Genomic DNA, 6,692 nt, shown 5'->3' with positions numbered 1-6,692 from the left:
AGTCACATAAGTCTCATGGACTCACTGTGCAATAATAACTAAAGTTTAACATGATTTTTGAATGACTACCCCATCTCTGTACCTCACACAATTATCTGTGAAGTCCCTCAGTTGAGCAGTGAATTTCAAGCACAGATTCAACGACGAAGTCCAGTGAGGTTTTCCAATGCCTCACATAGAAGGGCACCTATTGGTAGATGGGTAAAAATAAAAAAATCAGACATTGAATATCCCTTTGAGAATGGTGAAGTTATTAATTACACTTTGGATGGTGTAGCTGCCCAGTGACGCAAGCGTATCAGACAAGCAAAATTACTTTTCGAGGCAAGCAACACTGAAGCATGCATGAGATCACCAGCTCTTCTGGACGACTCTGTGATCACGCTCTCCATAGCCGATGTAAGACCTTTAAACAGATCAACATTACAAGGCTGCGGAGTCAGACGGATTACCAGGACTGGTACTCGGAGCATGCGCTGACCAACTGGCAAGTGTCTTCACTGACATTTTCAACCCGACTGAGTCTGTAATACCAACATGTTTCAAGCAGACCACCATAGTCCCTGTGCCCAAGAACTCCAAGGTAACCTGCCTAAATGACTACCGACCCGTAGCACTCACATCTGTAGCCATGAAGTGCTTTGAAAGGCTGGCTATGGCTCACATCAACACCATCATCCAAGAAATCCTAGACCCACTACAATTTGCATACCGCCCCAACAAATCCACAGATGACATAATCTCTCTTGCACTCCACACTACCCTTTCCCACCGGGACAAAAGGAACACCTACGTGAGAATGCTGTTCATTGGAAAAGGACGTCCGAGCACACCCCCATTCACATCGACAGGGCTGTAGTAGTGTCCACATCACCAACAAACTTTTATGGTCCAAACACACCAAGACGGTCTTGCAAAGGGCACGATGATACCTATTCTCCCACAGGAGACTGAAAAGACTTGGCATGGGACCTCAGATCCTCAAAAAGTTCAACACCTGCACCATCGAGAGCATCCTGACTGGTTGCATCACTGCCTGGTATGGCAACTGCTCGGTATCTGACCGCTAGGCGCCACAGATCAGTACATCACTGGGGCCAAGCTTCCTGCCATGCAGGACCTTTATACGAGGCAGTGTCAGAGGAAGGCCATAGACTCCAGTCACCCAAGTCATAGACTGTTCTCTCTGCTACCGCATGGCAAGCGGTACCGGAGCGCCAAGTCTAGGTCCAGAAGACTCCTTAACATCCTTTACCCCTAAGCCATAAGACTGCTGAACAGCTAATCAAATGGCTACCCTGACTGTTTGCATTGACCCTCTTTTGTACGCTGCTGCTACTCACTGTTTATTATCTATGCATAGTCACTTTACCCCTACCTACATGTACATATTACCTCAATTACCTCGACTAACCGGTACCGCCGCACATTGACTCGGTGCCGATACCCCACGTATATAGCCGTATAATTTTTTTGTGTAAATTTTTTTAACTTTAGTTTACTTAGCAAATATTTTCTTAGTCTTCATTATTGGTTAAGGGCTTGTAAATAAGCATTCCACAGTAAGGTCTACACCTGCTGTATTTGGCGCATGTTACAAATCAAATTTGATTTGATTTAATCAATATACCCAGTCACTACAAAGATACAGACGTCCTTCCTAACTCAGTTAACGGAGAGGAAGGAAACCGCTCGGGGATTTCACCATGAGGCCAATGGTGATTTTAAACCAGTTACAGTTAAATGGCTGTGATAGGAGAAAACTGAGGATGGATCAACAACATTGAAGTTACTCTACAATACTAACCTAAATGACAGAGTGAAAAGAATAGGTACAGCATGTGTTCGTTCCATCCCCACCATGACCAACCTTATCAATGGCCCCAGCACTGCTGACCTCTCCCCCAAGCTTACAGCTTCCCACCGAGGCTAGAGCTGATAGCCCTAAGCCAGACCTGGCTTCAAATATCATCCAAAATGTTTCAAAGGCTGTGGAAGCTTGCCAATGGAACCAATGGAATAGCCCCAGAAGTGCAAACCCAAACCCTGCCCATCTGTCATTCCAGGCAGGCTGGAGCAAATGCTAAGTCAAAGTACATGAAATATTTTGAATACTATTTGGACCCAGGTCTGTCTGATGGTCCTCAGCCTGTGAAAATTATGGCTGGTGTCAGAGCTCTCTCATTGCTCCCCTCCGTCCCAGTCTACATTCCAAATGGCACCCTATTCCTGATATAATACACTACTTTTGATCAGAACCCATAGGCTTGCCCATAGGGCTCTGGTCAAAATAGTGCAATATGTAGGGAACAGGGTTCCATTTGGGATGTAACTCCAGTCTGCAGGGCTGTAATGGTTTGGTGGGCTAAACTGCTGTCCTCTCCTCTCTGGACTACTGTAATTCCCCTCTGAAATACAGCCTATTAGTCACCGTGGGCAACTCCACTCCCTCTCTGTCCGTCTGTGTCTCAAATGACATCATATTCCCTTTGTAGTACACCACTTTTGACCCAGGTCCATAGGGCTCCTGTCAAAAGTAGTGCACTAAATAGGTAATAGGCTGCCTTTTGGGGCGCAGACTCCGTCTGTCTGTGTCAGAGCAGGAGAGGAGATACAAACCATCCCTGGGTTAGTGCTGAGAGGAAGCATGTTGGTGGGAGCGGTGGGATCCGGTGATGTCATCGTGTCATGTAAGTCTACAGCAGCCCAGAGTAGGACACGAGCTAAACACTGTTTCAATTCTGCTGTGGTTTTTGTTACTTTGATTAACTATCAAATATCCTCGATGGAAAATTGCTTGTTGTATCTGTTTACCCATTTCATTTTCATGCATTTATAGCGCTGAGAGGAAGCATGTTGGCGGGAGAGATGGGATCCGATGATGTCATCGTGCCATGTAAGTCCAGTTCTGTTCTGCACAGTGTGGTTTTATTACTCTGATTAAGCTATCAAATAGTCTGGGTGGATAATGACATGGCGTATTAAAGAAGAGTAGCATTTATCACCATTTGCTCTTCATCTATTTACATATAGAATTGCATGATGGGGACACATTTCAAATTGCACTGGGTAATTTTGAACATCTGTCTCTCCCATTACATTATTGTTTTTGCCAAAGTGCTACATGACGTGCATGCCTCAGACGACCCCTACTTGCACACACACACACACACACACGCACACGCACACGCACACACAGAAACCAGCCCTGTTTGCCTCAGATGACCGCTATACACACTGCCAGCCAGCATTCAGTGCTCCGTCACACTCTACCTCACACCCTCCTACGCACGCACGCACGCACGCACGCACGCACGCACGCACGCACGCACACACACACACACACACACACACACACACACACACACACACACACACACACACCACCTACTGCCATCCAAAACCCAGTCACCAGCTGCCTCTCTCTCTCACTGACTCACTCAGTCCCAGTCAGTCACAACACGTTCACCCAGACACAAGTCATCGCAGGGAAAGGGAGGGGACACAAAACACAGTGACACATTAATACCAAACCAGACACTTGACGAGAGAGCCGTGGAGAACTGAGTGGAGTGAAGTGGAGACATTAGTAGCATCCCAAATGGCACCCTGTTCCCTACAATAGCACTACGGGCTCTGGTCAGAAGTAGTGGACTACATAGGGAATAGGGTGCCATTTGGAATGAATATTAAATATTCATAGAAGGATGATGACAGACAGACATGACTTGTAGAGGGGTTGATCAGGGAAGGAAGGGTAATGGTATCACCAGCTGCCTCTGATAGAGATGGTCGCCTCGCTTCAAGTCCTTAGGAAACTATGCAGTAATTTGTTTTTTTAAAGTATTATTTCTTACATTGTTAGCCCAGAAAATCTTAAGTGTTATTACACACAGCCGGGAAGAACTATTGGATATAAGAGCGACGTCAACTTACCAACATTACGACCAGGAATACGACTTTCCCGAAGCGGATCCTTTGTTCGGACCTCCACCCAGAGGCCGACCCAAAACAACGTCGTCGGCGCAGGAGAGGCAGAAGGAGCGGCCTCCTGGTTAGACTTAGAAGGCAAGCACACCACCCACCTTTTCTGAGCATGTTAGTTGCCAATGTCCAGTCTCTTGACAACAAGGTGGACGGAATTAGGGCACGAGTTGCCTTCCAGAGAGACATCAGAGATTGTAACATTCTCTGTTTCACGGAAACATGGCTCAATCAAGATATGTTGTCAGAGTCGGTACAGCCAGCGGGTTTCTTCATGCATTTTGCAGACAGAAACAAACATCTCTCTGGTAAGAAGAAGGGTGGGGGTGTATGCCTCATGATTAATGGCTCATGGTGTAACAATAACAACATACAGGAACTTAAGTCCTTTTGTACACCTGTCCTAGAATTCCTTACAATCAAATGCCGACCGCATTATCTCCCAAGAGAATTCTCTTCAATTATAGTCACAGCCCCCCCCAAGCAGATACCTCGACGGCCCTGAAAGAACTTCACTGGACTCTATGTAAACTGGAAACCATATATCCTGAGACTGCATTTATTGGAGCTGGGGATTTTAACAAAGCTAATTTGAGAACAAGACTACCTAAATTCTACCAGCACATTGACTGTTGTACCGGCTCGAGCAAAACACTGGACCACTGCTTCTCTAACTTCTGCGATGTATACAAGGCCCTCCCTTTGGCAAATCCGACCACGAGTCCATCTTGCTCATACCGTCCTATACGCCGAAACTCAAACAGGATGTACCCGTGACTAGAACCATTCAACGCTGGTCTGACCAATCGGAATCCACACTTCAAGATTGTTTTGATCACATGGACTGGAAAATGTGAAATGGAGTTGCAATTCAATGGCCCAGGCACGAGACGTATGTGGCAGGGTCTACAGGCAATTACGGACAACAAAAAGAAATCCAGTGACGTCACGGACACTGACGTCTTGCTTCCAGAAAAGCTAAACACCTTTGCCCGCTTTGAGGATAATACAGTGCCACCGATGTGGCCCGCTACCAAGGACTGCGGGCCCCCCCTCTCCTTCTCTGTGGCCGAAGTGAGTAAGACATCTAAACGTGTTAACTCTCGCAAGGCTGCTGGCCCAGATGACATCCCTAGCCGCGTCCTCAGAGCATGCGCAGACCAGCTGGCTGGTGTGTTTACAGACATATTCAATCACTCCCTATCCCAGTCTGCTGTCCCCACATGCTTCAAGATGGCCACCATTGTTCCTGTACCAAAGATGGCAAAGATATCTGAACTAAATGACAATCATCCCGTAGCACTCACTTGTGTCATCATGAATTGCTTTGAGAGACTAGTCAAGGATCATATCACCTCCACCTTACCTGCCACACTAGACCCACTTCAGATTGCATTCCGCCCCAACAGGTCCACAGACAATGCAATCGCCATCACATTGTACACTGCCCTATCCCATCTGAACAAGAGGAATACCTATGTAAGAATGCTGTTCATTGACTACAGCTCAGCATTCAACACCACAGTACTCTCCAAGCTCATCATTAAGCTTAAGGCCATGGGTCTCAACCCCGCCCTGTGGAATTGGGTCCTGGACATTCTGACGGGCTGCCCCAGGTGGTGAAGGTAGGAAACAACATCTCCACATCGCTGATCCTCAACACTGGGGCCCCACAAAGGTGCGTGCTCAGCCCCCTCCTGTACTCCCTATTCACATGACTGTGTGGCCATGCACGCCTCCAACTCAATCATCAAGTTTGCAGACGACACAACAGTAGTGGACTTGATTACCAACAATGACAAGACAGCCTACAGGGAGGTGAGAGCAATCGGAGTGTGGTGTCAGGAAAACAACCTCTCACTCAACATCAACAAAACAAAGGAGATGATTATGGACTTCAGGAAACAACAGAGGGAGCACCCCTCTATCCATATCGACGGGACAGTAGTGGAGAAAGTGGAAAGTTTGAAGTTCCTCGGCGTACACATCACGGACAAACTGAAATGGTCCACCCACACAGACAGTGTGGTGAAGAAGGCGCAACAGCGCCTCTTCAACCTCAGGAGGCTGAAGAAATTTGGCTTGTCACCTAAATCCCTCACAAATTTTTACAAATGTACAATCGAGAGCATCCTGTCGGGCTGTATCACCGCCTGGTACAGAAACTGCACCGCACTCAACCGCAAGGCTTTCCAGAGGGTAGTGCGGTCTGCACAAAACATCACCTGGGGCAAACTACCTGCCCTGCAGGACACCTACAGCACCCGAAGTCACAGGAAGACCAAAAAGATCATCAAGCACAACAACCACCCGAGCCACTGCCTGTTCACCCCGCTATCATCCAGAAGGCGAGGTTACTACGTTACTCATCTCATATGTATATACTGTATTTCATACCATCTATTGCATCTTGCCTATGCCGCACGGCCATCACTCATCTATGTATATATATATGTACATATTCTTATTCAATCCCTTTATATTTGTGTGTATAATGTAGTTCTTGTGAATTTGTTAGATTACTTGTTAGATATTACTGCACTGTCGGAACTAGAAGCACAAGCTTTTTGCTACACTCGCATTAACTTGTTAGATATTACTGCATTGTCGGAACTAGAAGCACAAGCATTTCGCTACACTCTCATTAACTTGTTAGATATTACTGCACTGTCGGAACTAGAAGCACAAGCTTTTTGCTATACTTGCAT

Source organism: Salmo salar, chromosome 12, assembly GCF_965601325.2.
Source record: "Salmo salar chromosome 12, fSalSal1, whole genome shotgun sequence".
Taxonomy (NCBI): domain Eukaryota; kingdom Metazoa; phylum Chordata; class Actinopteri; order Salmoniformes; family Salmonidae; genus Salmo; species Salmo salar.
Note: the sequence above shows the minus strand (reverse complement) of the source record.